This window comes from Mauremys mutica, chromosome 3, assembly GCF_020497125.1.
Source record: "Mauremys mutica isolate MM-2020 ecotype Southern chromosome 3, ASM2049712v1, whole genome shotgun sequence".
In the NCBI taxonomy this organism is placed as follows: Eukaryota; Metazoa; Chordata; order Testudines; family Geoemydidae; genus Mauremys; species Mauremys mutica.
In genome coordinates this window covers 12634623-12651590 of record NC_059074.1, presented here as the reverse complement: position 1 = coordinate 12651590, position 16968 = coordinate 12634623, and the positions used below count along the sequence as shown (strand labels likewise).

Below are 16968 nucleotides of genomic sequence, written 5' to 3'. Positions count from 1 at the left end.
CCAGAGCGATGTGCTGGTCACTTTGTGGAGCTGCCCGAGGTAAGTGCTGCCTGGCCAGCGCCCACACCCCCTCCCACACCCCAACCCCCTGCCCCAGCCTTGAGCCTGCACCCCGCACACAAAGTCCCTCCCAGGGCCTGCACCCCTCACCCCTCCTGCACCCAAACTCCCTCCCAGAGCCTGCACCCCTTGCCCCTCCTGCACCCAAAATCCCTCCCAGGGCCTGCACCCCTCACCCCTCCTGCACCCAAACAGCATCCTAAAGACTGCACCCCTCATCCTCTCCTGCAGTCAAATTTCCTCCCAGACCCTGCACCCTCTCCTGCACCCAACCCCCTGCCTCAGCCTGGTGAAAGTGAGTCAGAGGGGGAATGGAGCGAGCGGGGGCAGGAAAAGGTGAGGTGGTGGTATTACCTTGGGGAAAGGGGTTGAGTAGGTTAGGGCCTGGGGTAGAGCAGGGGAATTTGGGTATCCCCCCAAAATATTAAATCAAAATGGAGTTCCTCGAGTTACTAACATTTGAGAACCGCTGCTCTAGGCAATTTATTCCAGTGTTTAATCACCCTGACAGTTAGGAACTTTTTCCTAATGTCCAACCTAAACCTCCCTTGCTGCTATTTAAGTCCATTGCTTCTTGTCCTAATCTCAAAAATTAAGGAGAACAATTTTTCTCCTGCCGCCTTGTAACAACCTTTTATGGACTTGAAAACTGTTATGTCCCTCTCAATCTTCTCTTCTCCAAGCTAAACAAACCTATTTTTTCTAATCTTCCCTCATAGGTCATGTTTTCTAAATCTTTGATCATTTTTGTTGCTTTTCTGCAATTTGTCCACATCTTTCCTGAAATGTCCACATCTTTTCCAGAACTGGACGCAATGCTCTAGATGAGGCCTAATTAGCGCAGAGTACAGTGAAAGAATTACTTCTTGTGTCTTGCTTAGGACAGTCCTGCTAATACATCCCAGAACGATGATTTTGCAACAGAGTTACTCTACTGATTCATATTTTGCTTATGATCCACTATGACACCCAGATCCTTTTCCGCAGTACTCCTTCCTGGGCAGTCATTTCCCATTTTGTAGGCGTGCAACTGATTGTTCCTTCCTAAGTGGAGTATTTTGCATTTGTCCCTATTACATTTGATCTTCTTTACTTCAGACCATTTCTCCAGTTTGTGCAAATCATTTTGAATTTTAATCCTATCCTCCAAAGCACTTGCAACCCCTCCCAGCTTGGTATCATCTGCAAACTTTAAAATATACTCTCTATGCTATTATTTAAATCACTGATGATGATATTGAACAGAACTAGACCCAGAACTGATCCCTGTGGGACCCCACTTGATATGCCCTTCCAGCTTGACTGTGAAACACTGATAATTACTCTCTGAAAACGGTTTTCCAACCAGTTATGCACCCACCTTGTAGTAGCTCCAGCTAGGTTGTATTTCTCTAGTTTATTTATGAGAAGGTCTTGCAAGACAGAATCAAAAGCCTTACTAAAGTCAAGATATATCATATCTACCACTTCCCCCTATCCACAAGGCTTGTTATCCTGTCAAAGAAAGCTGTTAGGTTGGTTTGACGTGATTTTTTCTTGACAAATCCATGTTGTTATTTATCACCTTATTATCTTATAGGTGTTTGTAAATTGATTGTTTAATTATTTGCTCCATTATCTTTCTGGGTATTGAAGTTAAGCTGACTGGTCTGTGATTCCCCAGTTTGTCCTTATATAGGTTTTTATAGATTGACACTATATTTGCCCATATTCAACCCTCTAGAATCTCTCCTGTCTTCTATGACTTTTCAAAGGCAATCGCAAATGGCTCAGATACCTCCTCAGGCAGCTCTTTGACTATTCTAGGATGTATTTCTTCAGGCCCTGGTGACTTGAAGGCATCTAATTAATGTAAGTAATTTTTAACTTGTTCTTCCCTCTTTTAGCCTCTGATCCTACCTCATTTTCATTAACATGCACTGTTAGATGTCCAATCGGTACCAGGGGCGGCTCTAGGCACCAGCTAAACAAGCAGGTGCCTAGGGCGGCAAAATGTAGGGGGCGGCATAAGGCTGGGGCCCCAGCTCATCCCACTGCTGCGAACCCAGGAGCGGCCCGACCTCTGCAGCCGGGGCAGGGCCGCGCTACCGGCTCTTGCTTAGGAGGGTGGAGGGGTGGCCACTGACCGCGGGAGAGCGGCGCGAACAAGCCGAGCAGGAGCAGCCCGTCCTCTGCAGCTGGGGCAGGGCCGCGCTACCGGCTCCGCTTGGGGGAGAGGGATGGCCCCTTACCACGGAAAAGCAGCGGGACCCGGTAGCGCGGCCCTGCCTGGCTGCAGAAGACGGGCCGCTCCTCCTCCGCTTGTTCGCGCCCGGTGCCTCAGCGTGTCCTAAACAGCGCTGCAGCCACGTGGCTCTGGGGGGGCTGAGCTCCACCCCGCTCCGAGACGCGTGGTAAGGGGGCGGGGCTGCGAGCTCCGAGCCGAGCGGCTCCTCCCCTTACCACGCGGCTCTGAGCGGGGAAGAGCTCAGGCACCTCCGGAGCCATGTGGCTGCAGCGCTGTTCGGGGCCGCTTCTCGACGCGCGTGGTGAGCCGGGGGTTAGCGGCCGAGGCCGGGGGGTTGGCTAAGGGGCAGGGAGGGGGCAGAGGTTCTGTGGGGGGGGGGCGGTCAGGGGACAGGGAAGGGAGGGTTGTATTGGGGGGGTCTCGGGGAGGTGGTTGTCAGGGGACAAGGAGTAGGATGGGTCAGGGATTCTAAAAAATCTCATCTCATTTCATTTGAAACGTTTAGCAGGGTTTTTATTTGTTTGTTTGTTTTTGTTTTTCTGCTTGGTGAAACAAGAACCAAAAAAGCCTCCAAGGTTTTCAATTTGTTGTTACCCCTCTACCCTGCCTTATTTTTCTCCCTCTTTACCTTTTTCTCTTCCCGCCCCGAGAGGGAAAAGGAGGCGAGGAGAAGGAAAGGCCAAGAGAGGAAAAGATCAATGAAAACCATTTTTAAAGACTTTAATCATAGAATCTCATAGATTTTAATTTAAGTGGAATACAAAAGTTGAATGAAACAACATTTTTCTGCACGTTTTTTCTTAAATGTTGTTTTGATTGAACAAAAAAATCACCCAGCTTTAGTTGTAACCACACAGGCTTCTGTATGCTCCTTATGCCTCGCCTGAATGGCCCACTGGCCTGAGTTCAGTTTCATAGGGGGCACCTGCTAAATATATCTTGCTTACCTTAACCCTCAGCTTCTCACCCAGCCTCTGTCCCAGTGCCTAGATATCTGGCTGAAACTATTACTTTTGCTGGATGGGATGAGCACATTCCTCCTTCTGACCTATCACTGAGTCACTCCTTGGGCAAAGAAGGAAAATAGTGTATTTCTGCTCTTCAGATTAACCACAAGATATTTCTACATTATTTTAGTCAAGTATGTGCTTGGCCTGCCTTCTACGGCTCAGTCATGTGCAGGTAGGGAAATAGTGGGTGAAAAACTGGTTGGAGGACAGTTATCAATGATACACTTTCAAAGTGGTAAATGTGTCCAGCAGTCCCACAGGGGTCCAGCACTATTCAATATTTTCATAAATCAATTGGATAAGGAGTCGAAAGTTTACTTCGGCAATTTGCAGATGACACCAGGCTGGGAGGGGTTGAAAGCACTTTGAAGGACAGGATTAGAATTTGAAATCCCCTTGATAAATTGGAGGATTGGTCTGAAATCAGCAGATGAAATTCATTAAAAACAAGTGCAAATTACTGCACTTAGGAATGAAAAATCAAATGCATAACTACAAAATAGGGAATAACTAGCTAGGCAGTAGTACCGCTGGAAAGGATCTGGGGATTATAGTGAATCACAAAGTGAATGTGTCAACAATACAATGCAGCTACAAAAGAAACTAATATCATACTAGGTTGTTATGACATATGATGCAACCTCGTGCAGTATCTCTGGGGATACATACTGTATTAAGCTTATGAATGGTGTATGTATCACTGTGGGCCAGGGACTGTATGCAACTTGGGGCAGTGGAGGAGAGTGAGGGGGGATGATACCACAGCTCCTTCAGGAACTAAAAGCAGTGGATGGTGATTTAAGGTGAATCACTCAGGTTGTAAAGACCTCCAGAGAGGTACCATGCCTGGGGACGCTTGCATAAACCGGTTCAAACTATGTTTTCCAGAGACCAACTGACTAAGAAAGGATGTTTGACATAAAAAGTCCACATTTAAACTGACTCAGGGCCTTCTTTTGATACAGCAAGCAGACAGGTCCTTCTGACCAAAGACGAAACCCTTCCAGAAGGGCTGGAAGAACTTTGGCTTACTAGGGCCCCCATCAGATTGAGCAGTGACATCTGATAAGCTTTTATAGTGTGTCATAAACATACAGTTAAGGGTGAATTCCTCTTTTGCCTGTAAAGGTTTAAGAAGCTCACATAACCTAGCTGACACCTGACCAACAGGACCGATAAGGAGACAAGATACTTTCAAATCTGGGAGGGAGGAAAGTCTTTGTCTGTCTGTTGTTGTGTGTGCTTTTGCTGGAGAAGATCAAGGAGGCAAGCCATCTAACTCCATTAAAATTAAAAAGTTTTGGATATTTTTTTAAGCAGAATTTTTTTATTGTTCTTTTAAACAATCAGACACAGCAAGCAGCAAATATTTGGCCACACACTTCTGAAACCCCAAATCATGTTCAGGTTTTGGCAGACTTATTTCAGCTTTTTCAATTAGAAAAACCACAACAAATTTTGAAAGAAAGCAGACATTGTCTGTGATTTTTTTCTGCTTTTTAAAAACCCCTAGTTTTCGATCCAAAAAAAGTTTTGACGGAAAATATTTGTACAACCTTTTTAATGAGCTTTAGTGCCTTTTAGCACTAGCTGATGCTGAGAACCAGTGATACCTTGTAAAGGTGACTTGAAAAGAAATTCTCAAAACTGGGTTTGTACTGAGATGCAGAAGGTTTTTAAATGTTTATTTTTCCCAGGGCAACCGGGTTGGGGGCAAGTGTGGCAATTTGCCCCAGGCCCCACAGGGGCCCCCACGAGAATACAGTATTCTATAGTATTGCAACATTTTTTTATGGAAGGGGCCCCCAAAATTGCTTCGCCCCAGGCCCCCTGAATCCTCTGGGCGGCCCTGGTTCACGCTGCTGCAAGCTGAGGAGCAGCTGTCCTCTGCAGCCAGGGCAGGGCCGTGCTACCGGATCCTGCCTAGGGAGTGGGGGTGGCCGCTGACCGCGGGAGAGTGGCGCGAACAAGCTGAGGAGCGGCCCATACTCTGCAGCCAGGGCAGGGCCGCGCTACCGGCTCTGCCTTGGGGGTGGTGACCGCTGACCGCGGAAGAGCAGCAGGAGCCAGTGGTGCGGCCCTTCCCTGGCTGCAGAGGATGGGCTGCTCCTCCTCGGCTTGTCCCCGCTGCTCTCCCACAGGCAGTGGCCACCCCCCAGGCGGGAGCCGGTAGCGCGTCCCTGCTCCAGCTGCAGAGGACGGGAGGGACATGATGCCCAGGCGGGCCGCTCCTCCTTGGCTTGTCCCCGCCTCCTCCCCTCTGCGCCGCCTCCTGCCAGGGGACTGGAGAGGGGAGCAGAGCGGCAGCCCGGGCTGAGCCCAGCTCATGCCGGGACCAAGGATGAGCGGGGCTGGGATCCAGCAGCAGCCCCAACCCCTGGCCCTGGGAGCGGTGGTGACAGGAGCTGAATCCGCCTCGGGCCAGATCTGCAGCAAGGTAAGAGTTGGGCCAGGCAGGAGGGTTTTGTTAAATTTAAATGTTAAAATTACATTAATAGGAAATGGTTTTGTTTCACTAACTACAAATTCTCTGTTTTCATTTTTTTTAAAACTTTAAACAGTCAAAACAAAACTGCAAAGTGCAAACATATGTAAAAGCAAAAAAAATTCGGGGGGAAGAGGGGGCAGCCAAAATTTTTTTTGGTTGGGGCAGCAAAAAACCTAGAGCTGGCCCTGATCGGTACTAACCTTTTTGGTGAAAACCAAAACGTCATTTAGCACTTTTGCCATAACATAGATAACATTGTAGGACGTATTTGCAATACTCTTTGAGGTCAGATCTCCTTGGTAATAAAACTTCCTCAGACTGCACACCCTGGTTACAAAATACTCATTAGTCTCTCTCTATATATATGGAATAATATAATTATAATATATTAATGACAGGAATGCTTGACACCCATACTTGAATTAACCCTAATTTTGACCCTGTAATTCCCAAATGAAAATGACAAGCATGTAAAACATCAGAAATGAGAAAACATTGCAGACTTTCTGAGGTTCACAAACACTTCCTCACATCCAGCTCTGTCACCAGCCACAAAGAAGCTGAGGCCTTTCTCTGGAAAAAAGTATTCACTGCTAGGCAGCATGCAGTAAGCTTTTATTTACAACGTGTAAGTCTGCTTTTAATACTAATTAAAATGTGGTAATTACAGTGTTGTTTCTAACAACCAGTCAGTGGCTCATTACACCAGGCAGTGGCAGTGAAGGCTCATACCATAATAAGCTGAGACATGGAGGATATGGATTTGGCAGCTAACGTCACCCACTCTGCCTGGGACAGGGTAAGACTTGCCAGGATTGATCCCAGAGCTCCAACAACAGCGCAAGAAACACAATGACTAGACGCACGGCCAGATTCTGCCACCCTCCCTCGCAGGGAATAGTTCTTGGTCTGTGACTTGTGAAACTGAAATCATTAGCACTTGATTTGGGGTACGGCACGATGCAATGTAAGTGTGCCAGATCCTAGCCGGTAAAAACGAGCAGCTTTCCTTCACTAAGTGAAAAACTAATAGTTATCAGGGTACAGCTGCTCCTCCACCTCACTGATTCCACAGTGGACATCAGGAGGTCCAACTCCATTGTAGAAGCCATAAAAAGGTTCTTCAGTTTTAATGCCTGAAGCTGTAATCCTGTCACTTCTCATTCTCTTCTCTCTCAATACTTTGAATGAGACAATTCCTGAAAAGGTGCTTGGTATCTGCAGGGACCATTGACTCTCCCATGTCCCATGTAGCAACATTTTGAGTCTGCACTTTTAGTTCTTGGATCTAGCAGGGTCCAATTGGTTCTGAAAGAGACCAAGGTGAGGTTAATTGTCAGAAGAAGGGGAAGAGGAGGCATTTTTATTTCTTTTGTGCAGGAGGGTGTTTATGTTATCTGGAGCAGTTCACCCATCCCCATCTATCACACCCACATTCTCCTGCTCTCCCAAAGTCTGCCATGGTCCTCAGTGTGACAGTCAGGTGCCAGTTAAGGCAGATCCTTGGGTTCCAGTTAGCAGCTGGAAGGGGCCCAGATGGGGCATCGTCAGCTGTGGGAAATGTGTGGCGTGTTGAAAATTGTATTACAGTTGTAAACTATCACTTTAAATGCTCTCGGTCCTGCCTGCAGGCTAGGGAAGAGTGTGATCTGGGCTTTGCACGCAATCAGCAGTGAGGTGGGGTGAGTTGTGCCTGTTTTTACATTGCAATCTTCCTGCAATTAAATTTAATTGGATTTTATTAAATGTATGTTGTGAATAAAAATATGAACAGTATAAAACCACAGCTACATCCATAGAATACATTATAATATCAGGCAGATCCTAATAAAAACTTTATCAGCACTACTCTAAAAGGGCAAAAATCAACACTAATGTGATTATATCCAGTGACTGAGAAAAAAAACTAAAAAACATTAACCTTTGAGATGGTGATAATTTTTTTTATATACAAAAGAGATTAATTCCAGTGTGGCCTCACAAGCTGGAAAATTCTGCAGTCCAAAAGAGAATAAGGTAGATCTTCTAACACTTACGGTTTACCTTGGCAAAAATGAAGACGTGGAAGAACTTTTCCTTATCTACCTTTATGGGTGGCAGTCCCTATGGTTGGTAAGGCACTGAGTATGTGCCTTACATAAATTATGATTCTCTTCTCTTGGAAGTAGAAAACCAAAAGGCAAAATAAGAATTATGAATCCAAGCCAAATCTTTTTGTTGAATGATATCTGTCACTGTCTATTTGAGTATTGATTAAAATGTATTGACAGTAAGTGAGTAATAGAGAAACATCTTCTAGCTATAAAAAATAGGAGAGTCTTCTACTGTGGAAATAGACTGCACAGGTATCTCCTCCATCTCCTGAAGACAAAGCATCTAGAAGAGTAGAGATCTCAGGCCAAAATTTTAGAAAAACAATACAAATGTTATTACCAACAGAGGAAAGTATTTAGATTGGCTCGTGAAAATGAGGCAGGGTAAAATTTAAGAGAGTTAAAAGTCTCCTCAAAAATGTTGACCCTCAAATCAAACTTGGATCTCATAGAGTATCTGCAATATTACTTTAGTATTAAAAATTCTTAGTACTGGGGCAACTCTGTTCCCACCATAAACACGGATAAAACAGAGGACCACTTGACCAGAGCTAAAGTCTTTATGGTAAGAGGACCAGCAGCCTGAATAATGAAACTTTATCCCAAAATATATTCTTCTACCTTCCACTCAATTTCTTGACTTGGTCTTATTATAAATGTGACCCATTCTGGAGAGTTAAAATAAGAGGAAAACTGAGATAACAACCAGCAGATAAAACAAGCATGTCAGATGCATATAATAACACCGGGATATACCTTTAACAGATATTGGAGATTTTTTTCCCTTTAAAACAGCCACCACATCATTAATATATTCATTAATAAGAGGTTCTAGAAGGCATCCTTGGTGTTCTTCCCTAGAAATAGGGAAAACGTTAGAACATTCTCCATTGGCTTTAGTTCTTAATTTACTCATCTTGCTCTGGTGGAGATCCTCCAAAATATGCAGAAGTATTTGATCGATACCCACACTTCTAAATTTCATCCAAAGATTTTCTAGATTATTAGAATTGAATGCTATCCTTAAATCTGTAAAAGCTGCATGCCATGCATACCATTAACCCCAGCATATTTATAAACCACATTGGGTAAAATAAACCTATTATCAATACTGGCTCTACCAGCCACCTTCCCGGAAGAGCATTGCTGTTTTTATTGAAATTCTCCATATGTATGGCAAGAACATAATGGTAATAAGAGGAATGAGGTGGCCAACCAGGGTGATGTGCCCGCTCCTTGTGCTCCCACTGGGCAGCGAAACATCCAGCGCACTTTGTCCTCTCTCTGTGGAGAAAGAGGCTGGTAAGGAAATCAGGACTCTCCGTCCCCAGAGAGATAGTTGAAATAGAGGCCAATCACTGAGAGGGACAACTCACTCCCCTGTCACAGCTCCTCATTGCCCTGTTGATGTCCCTCTCATCATGGATTCCCATTCTTGGTCCTCTCTTCTCAACTTTATGTATTTGGTGCCTCCAATTGGCTTTTAAGGAGGTGAGAGGGGAAGAGAAGGAGATGACTGGGCAGGAGATTCCAAAGAGGTCTGTGACAGGTTGTGGGCAGTTGTATTTTGTAGGCTATGGCCGCTGGTTAGAATGAATCCCCCAGGGAAAATTGAGGTGTGAAATGCCAGTATAGAATCCTTAGAAATTTTCTAAACTTTTTCCTGGCTGCCGGTTAAACCCAATGACTTCTTTTTCTCTCCCTCCTGAGAGACTGAGACAAATCCTGAGAGGGGATTAGCACCTGCAAGTGTCACCGGCTTCCATATGTTTGATGCATCAACATTTTATGTCTCTACTTTAAACACTTATTGGTTATTGTTCAGGCTGATGCTTGTTATAGGGGGAAAGAAGGGGAAAACTCATGGTTTTCTCCCATCACTTATTCCTCAGTTTAGACATACAGGGAAAACAGGCAAACAAAAAACCTCATACCTTCCGGGCAGAAAGTATCTACAAGGTTATTCACTTTATTTCTCATTTTGAAAGGGAATTTTACCATTTTGGAATGGGTCCTGATACATAAAATTTGGAAATTTCCCTAAATACAAGTAAAAAATTGATAAATATTGTACAAAACAAACACACAAATGCACACGCCCTACTGGGAAGATTCCCAGGGGCAGCTGTGTCCTGGTGTTCCTCTCTGCATTAGGGACCCCATTCAAATGTAATAGGATGCTTTCCATGGACTTCAAAGGGCTTTCAACCAGGCATTTGATGTTTGCTAGATGTAAATATTCATATTGTAACTCCTTTACACAAGGAATTATTAATAGTACATGCCTGAAATTCTGCAGGAATTTTTATTGTGTTGTACAAATAACAATCATTATTATTAACATATTGCAGCACAAACTTAATAAATGGGACATGCTTCAAAACAAGACGTCAACAGATTTACATTTCACAATCCCGGTAGCCCATAAATAGAGACTCTCCATCCCCTGTGTATCTCTCAGTCTCTTCCCTCCAGCGATATTGAGTTCCCAGCCCAACTTCAGCCATGAAGATTCTTTACCTTCTCTTTGCTGTCTTCTTCCTGGTGCTGCAAAGCTCTCCAGGTAAGATCTTAATGAAATGAAGGGAGAATATAGAGAGAATTCTGTAAGTTTATACTGAGATTTTCTAAAACTTATCATAATTTTTTTCAAAATTATTTTCCAAAGTGCTGTGGAGTTTGTATGTTTTACAGCAGATAATTGACATTTGGTTCTAGAATAGTCCTGAGGTGAGCATTCAATTTGGCTGAACTATAACCAGTAATAATATCTCCAACGTTCGACCTAGTGGAGTCCTTAGGGATTGCTTGTTGCCACCACAGTAGTCAACATTTTTCTCAAGGATGTGAAAGTAAACATAAAATCATCACATATAAAGTTTTCAGGTGACAAAATGAAAGGACTGGTTAGTGATACAGAGAGATTTACATCAACTGGTAAGCTGGGGGTAAGGAAAAAATCTGTGTTTTCATACAGCTAAATATAAATGTCTGAATACTGGAACAAAGACCATCGAGTACATTTACAGAGTGAGAGACTCTATCCTACAAAGCAGTAACTCTAAAAAAAGATTTGGGGGTTGTGGGTGGATAATCCACTGAACATGAAATCCCAGTACAGTGCTGTGGCTAAAAGGGTTAATTCAATCCTTGGCTGTATAAAGAGCAAAATATTAAGTAGGGGTAAAGAGGTTATTTTACCTCTGTATTTGCTACCTCCAGTTGTGACCACTTCAGGAACACGGTGTCCAGTTCTGGTATCCACAAGTCAAGACGGACGTTGATCAGTTGGAGAGGGTTCAGAGAAGAGCCAGGAGAATGATTAAAGGGTTAGAAAATGTGCCTTATAGAGATAGATTCAAAGAGGTCAGTCTATTTACCTTAACAAAGAGGTTAAGGGGAGACTTGATCACAATTTATAAGTCCCTATGTGAGGAACAAATATTTTATAATGGACTCTTCATGCTAGTAGCGAAAGGTATAATGTGATCCAATGGCTGGAAGTTAAAGCTAGACAAATTCAGACTGGAAACAACGTGTACATTTTCAACAGTGAGAAAAATTAACCATTAGACCTACTTAATAAGGATTGTGGTGGACTCTCATCCCTGACAATTTTTAAATCAAAATTGGATGTTTTTCCCCCTAAAAGATACCCTCTAAGAATTGTTTGGGGGAATTTCTATGGTCTGTGTTCTACAGACGGCCAGACTAGATGATCACACTGGTCCCTTCTAATCCTGGAATCTGTGAATCTGTCAGCATTGGATGTGCTATGAATATCTTAGACCTGAGCATGCATTGTTTGGTATGCATCGGCATGCTAACCAGAACTGAACATCTGTGTGGGACACATACCAGATGTGTCCTCTTTCTCTGACCTACCCAAGGAAAATACCCTTTCATCTAGGGCAGGGATCAGCAACCTTTGGCACACGACCCATCAGGGAAAGCTGCTGGCAGGCTGAGATGGTTTGTTTACCTGCAGTGTCTGCAGGTTTGGCCAATCGCAGCTTCCACTGGCTGTGATTCGCCGTTCCAGGCCAATGGGGGCTGCGGAAAGTGGCGTGGGCCGAGGGATATGCTGACCGCCGCTTCCCACAGCCCCCATTGGCCTGGAATGGTGAACCGTGGACAATGGGAGCTGTGATTGGTCAAACCCGCGGACACTGCAAGTAAACAAACCTTCCCAGCCCATGAATGGATTTCCCTGATGGGCCTCGTACCAAAGGTTGCTCATCCCTGATCTAGGGGATTGTGAACTGGGCTATGAGCCAAGATATCAGGAATTGGAATCTATTATCTTTTGCTTATTTGGGTGATTATTTAGGGCTTTTACATTATTTATTATTAACTGCTGCCTCATGCCCCAATGAGAGAATAGACAGTCTGGGAAGGAAAACCTGATTTTTGATGTGTCAGACCATTTTCCCAATGTCTTAGCCATATTGTCACCCAGAAATAATCTGAAATATTGTTTGGCTTGTTTGACTTCATTACTGGAAATGCCTTTGTATGGGGTCAGAACGGTTTCTGCAGAAATAGTGCACCTATATTATTGTTGTTTATTATTGTATACACCTAGGAGCCCCAGTCAGGTTCTGATTTACTGCACAGTAGAATTTACAATTTACAAAGAATTTAGAATCTAAGTATCAGACAAGAGAGAACACAGAGAGACAGGCGGAGCACAAGGAAGCAATGAACAATGAACAATACTGTTTAGATCTTTGGCTGATAACTGTAAGTATTAGATACTTAGTTTAAGGAATATAATTTTAAAAAAATCAAATCTAACTATCCTAAAGGGCATGTGGATGACATTCTCAAAAGGACCGGCCTGTCTGGCGTGTCTAAATCTGACAATTTGTCATTGAGAAAGTATTCCCATGTGCCGAGTCTTCACAAGAATGTTCATCTGTGAGATTCTTCACAATCAGGCATTCAGACTTGAAGGGACTTGTTCAAACCCTCCTGTTTCTAAAAGCACCAGCCATTCAACTTTAGTGCTGAACTGGTTCAGACTTCCTCAGCCAATCAGCATTTATTATACTGCCTAGTACATCACTGTTAGCAATCAGAAAGAGTCAAGAGCATTGCCGCAGCCACTATGAGAGGTTGGTGATGCAGGCTTTCCTGCTTTCCATCCTGTGCAGCTGTGAGGCTGTGAAGGAAACATGCTCAGTGCTATGGTTCTGCAGTATGCAGCTAGGGAGCCAGCACGTGTGCTGAATTAACTCGCTCTGTTCAGTTCTTAGGGCAGCCATTGAATGGACAAAGAACTACTGACATTTACTTATTAACAAAGATCTACTGAAATGCTGCATAGGAAGATAATTGAGCAGACTGGACCTGTGCTAATGAAAATCAAGACTATTTTTCTCTGTGCAGGATTCACCCAGGTTCCTATCACTACCATCCCCCAATGTCTACGTGCTGGGGGCTTCCCCTCCTTTAGGAGATGTCTCTTCTCTTCTTATCCCATTGGAACCTGCGGAATAGCGTGCGTTTGCTGTAAATGGCCGGTAAGTTCAGGATTCCACACGGCAGACATTACTGTGTAAACAGATTATCCATGTCTGTCCTTTATATAGCTGCTGTTTAATGACTTTGGAGGCTGAGACACATGGCACGGGGACAAAGAATTTTGTACTGCCCTGATTCTGGACTATCTGGGGTTTATATGTTAGAATGGCCTTACCGTTGCGTTACCCAGTCTGCCGATGGCCTGTCCACAGCCTGAAGCAGCCAAGAATCTCCAGAGTACTCAGTGCTACAGATATTACCCCTCATAGACCCCATAATATCCAGCACCACCAAAGGACAGTGCTAGCAAGAAGGTCAGAATTGGGGCAATTATATAAGTCATGTACTGTTCTGGTATTGCAGATTCTTTTCTCCAACCTCTTTTAAAGTCCCTATATTTTACCAGAGTGGCATCATAGAAAACAGGGTCTCTGGCCTGACTTATCCCCATGTCTACATTGTTGAATATAATTTTAGAATATAGAAAATAACAGGGAAGGACAAGGTAAAGTCCCCATGATAGGGCATGGGGGATGTGTCTCCTTTGTATCATTGTTCACCACCTTTGAGACCAAAATGCTGCTCTTTATGTCTTTAACAATTAGCTTACAAAAAAGAACTATGTACATGTTTTGAGCTATGTTTCAGTGTCTGTGTGTAGGGTCTGTCATACACCTGAATAAATTTATTGAATCTATCTCAGAAAAGCTAGAATAACTACCCCATGTTGACTTCTGCTTGGTGCTCATACTTTTAAACCTTTCAGGATTTTTATATGTCACTCTCCCAGTCAGGGATGGAGGAATCCTATTTTCAACAAATAACTGAGGATAGATTCCGCTATGGAATTTTCTTGCCAGCACGCACCATAATGACAGCTGCCCGTCTGATTCCATTATAACCCCTTCTTCTCACTTCCTTGTCCATTTCTAGAAAGGTCTCCTTTGTGGATATCATTTCTGGATTTGGAAGGGCTGCTGTCATCAGAGTGAGGGGAGCTAGTAGTACCTGTTGTAATTCTCTTTAGCAAGAAATAGAGCAGGGAAGAGCAGGAGGACTGATATTTACAAAGAGAAATGGCTTAAAAATGAAGCCAGAATAACACAGTGTGACAAATTAGAAATTAACAAAATGATGAACATGTGAGAATTGCAGATCCAGCAGATGCAGTGCAGCATTCCCGCACCTCTGCTACAGAACATTTGGGTCCAGATCCTGTAAACGTGAGGTGCTTTGTCGAGAATGAAGTTGCTCCTGTGTGTGTTTGTGGGATGGTGGGGGCCTTCAAACACATGGTGTGATGGCTGCCAGGCTTACTTGGCTAGCACTCTGTGGTTTGAACCAAAATGCTCATGTTTCTTCAGAAAGCCAGCTTCTAGCTGAGAGGTGGGCAATCTGAGTCCCACGCCATGTCCCGCAAATCCCATTGGCTGGGAACAGTGAACCACAACCACTCGTAGCTGCAGGCAGCCTTGCCTGTGGATGGTCAATGTAAAAACGTATCTCATGGCCTGCTAGCGGATTATCCTGACGGGCCATCTGCAGCCCGCAGGCCACACGTTGCCCACCACTGCTCTAGCTGGAGGCTGTAACAGACTCACAGCCTCCACAGAGGGGGGTGCATAATACACTCTGACGGATGGGACACACATTTCTATTATCAGATGTGCTCACTCTTCAATGGAATTCCATAAGCACCAGGGCACTTAAAGGACTGATATTACTTTCACTCCTTAAGGTAGCTCAGTACATACCTGGAACCTTCACATTTCTCCTTTTAGAATTGCAGAGCAATTATAAGCTTTGGTGACTCCAATACTAGCATTGTTCAGAATCTCTTTTTTTACTAATTTAAACACGAAGATTCCAAGCTCATTCTCTCCCTGTTCTTCTTGTTTCCTGCTGGGTCTCTCCTTAAACCAGTGGTCCCTAACCTTTTTCATCTGGTGGGCACCAGACGATGAGCCACGGAGGACCGTGGCGGCGGATGAGCATCCGCCGAAATGCCGCCAAGCGGCATCATTCAGAGGCGTCGCCGCCAAAATGCCACCGAATTTCAGTGGCATTTCGGCGGATGCTCGTCTGCTGGCCAGTACGTGGGCGCACTTAGATGCCCCGGTGGGTGCCATGGCGCCCACGGGCACCGTGTTGGAGACCTCTGCCTTAAAGTATGTAGGATGCCCAGCATGCACAAATTAATGTTGCAGCAGAGACAGGACTCAGAGAAGAAGTTGGGAGGAGTGAGAGACTTTCCCAGACAGTGTGGGTTTGTCTACAGCTAAACAGCTACTGTGGCACAGCAGCACTGCTGCTGCTGTGCCAAAGTGCTTCAGTGAAGAGGCTGCATACAGCGGCAGGAGGCAGTCTCACATCGGTGTAGGCACTCCATCCTCCCAAGAGGCGGCAGCTAGGTCAACCTAGTGCTGTCTGCATCCTTGGTGAGGTTGGTTTACATGTGACAATCAGGGGTGTCGATTTTTCACACTCCTGAGTGACATAGTTGTGTTGACATAATCTCCAAGTATGGACCAAGACTCGTATACCAGGGAGGCAGCTTGTTCTGAAGTTAGCCATATTTACTTCAGAAGCCAGTTCACATGTTTAGACATAACCAACTATCTTCATTAAAACTCTGTAGCAGCATGTTGCAGCAGGGAAAATTAACCCCCTGCTCTGGAGCTAACCAGGGATATCTGCACTCACCATTCAGTGATCGGGAAATTCCTGCTCCGCTTTTGATTTGAAACACAATGCCATATTTTCCTTGTTTTAATGGATATAAACATATAATGTGAGAGTTTCTTCCTTTTTTGTAGTTCTCGGAGTAAGTGATGGCAGCAGAGAATGTCAATGCAGGATCTCTGGGAATCTGGCAGACAACACCGTACACTTCTAAAATCCTTGGATGCTTTTAATCTGGGCTGTAAACAATCTCACAAGCTGGAAAAAATCCACAAGGGAGCCCTTGTGTCACCCCTAATAGCTTATTCTTCTCCTTTTAATAAAAGTAACTGGTTGTGGTGATGAATTGCAAATGGGCGTATGAGTGTTTTCACTGGCGCGCGGGGGCTGTTTTACTATTTCTTTTCCATAAAAATCCCTTTTTTCTATTATTTTATTTTAAATATATTTAATTTATGCTCCAATACATTTATTAGTCTATAAGGTGCCACAGGACTCTTTGTTGCTTTTTACAGATCCAGACTAACATGGATAACCCTCTGATACACGTATAACATTAGCAAAGAGTCCTGTGGCACCTTATAGACTAACAGACGTACTGGAGCGTGAGCTTTCGTGGGTGAATACCCACTTCATCGGATGCACCCACGAAAGCTCATGCTCCAATACGTCTGTTAGTCTATAAGGTGCCACACGACTCTTTGCTGCTTTTACAGATCCAGCCTAACACGGCTACCCCTCTGATGTATAACATTGATACTTTTAATGATGATCTTTTATTTCCTAGTAATAAAATGAATATGGTAATTATAGGTGAGCGAATGGAGTTTGCTTCTGAAATAGGTGAGAGCAAGTAAGCCTTTACAAAATACATACCCCTCA

The 16968-nt window shown here is 44.2% G+C and overlaps 1 long non-coding RNA gene across 2 annotated transcripts; it reads left to right on the top strand.

The window, feature by feature from the left end:
* Positions 1-10319: 10319 nt before the first annotated feature.
* LOC123366120 lies at positions 10320-16378 on the top strand. 2 transcript variants are annotated; one of them, XR_006577934.1, is made up of 3 exons: positions 10320-10441; positions 13270-13403; positions 16221-16378. It is a non-coding gene; the product is annotated as an uncharacterized LOC123366120 (long non-coding RNA). The 2 variants fall into 2 exon arrangements; XR_006577935.1 differs by lacking the exon at positions 10320-10441 and adding an exon at positions 12540-12621.
* Positions 16379-16968: the final 590 nt, after the last annotated feature.